The sequence below is a fragment of the Falco rusticolus genome, chromosome 6 (assembly GCF_015220075.1).
Source record: "Falco rusticolus isolate bFalRus1 chromosome 6, bFalRus1.pri, whole genome shotgun sequence".
NCBI lineage: Eukaryota > Metazoa > Chordata > Aves > Falconiformes > Falconidae > Falco > Falco rusticolus.
In genome coordinates, this window is record NC_051192.1 from 17,609,682 (window position 1) to 17,610,558 (window position 877).

Below are 877 nucleotides of genomic sequence, written 5' to 3' on the forward strand. Positions count from 1 at the left end.
CTGCATCCTGCCCGCAGCCTGCCCGCCCCCCGCCGCCCGCTCCCCGCCCCCAGCCTGCCCCCAGCCTGCCTCCAGCACGGCCGGTTCTCCTCCTCCGACCAGCCAGCCCGCCGCCTTGCCCGACACCGCGTGCATCCCATCCGCCTCCCCCTGCCATCCCACCTCCATCCCGCCTGCATCCCCTCCTCAAGCCCACCTGCGTGCCTCCGCAATCATGGACTCACAGAATGGGTTGGGTGGGAAGGGACCTTAAAGACCATCCAGTTCCCACCCCCCTGCCACGGGCAGGGCCCCCTCCCCCCACCCAGGCTGCCCCCAGCCCCGTCCAGCCTGGCCTTGAGCACTGCCAGGGATGGGGCACCCACAGCTGCTCTGGGCAGCCTGGGCCAGCGCCTCGCCGCCCTCACAGGGAAGAATTTCTGCCTCATCTCTCATCTCCATCTCCCCTCTCTCTTGTAAAGCCATTCCCCCATGTCCTGTCACTATAAGTCCTGCTAAAAAGTCTGTCCTTATCTTTTTTATAAGCCCCCTTTAACTACTGGAAGGTGCAACAACATCTCCCCGGAGCCTTCTCTTTTCCAGGCTGAACCACCCCAACTCTCTCAGCCTGACCCCGCAGGAGAGATGCTCCATCCTGTGCACACCCTGCCTGCTTCTCTCCAGCAACCTGTCTCCTCTGTCCCCTGCCCACCCCGCCAGCCTCCTTTGAAGTTTTTCTCTGGAAGTTCAGCAATTTTTTGCTGTGTTACTGCATTAACTAACTTTTTTTCCCCCTCATTTTGGCTGATTTTCACAGGCAGTATGTACAGCACATAAAGGTCATCTTAAGAGCCAGTTTCAATCCCTGCTCTAAACCACAACTATGCTAAAGCTTCCC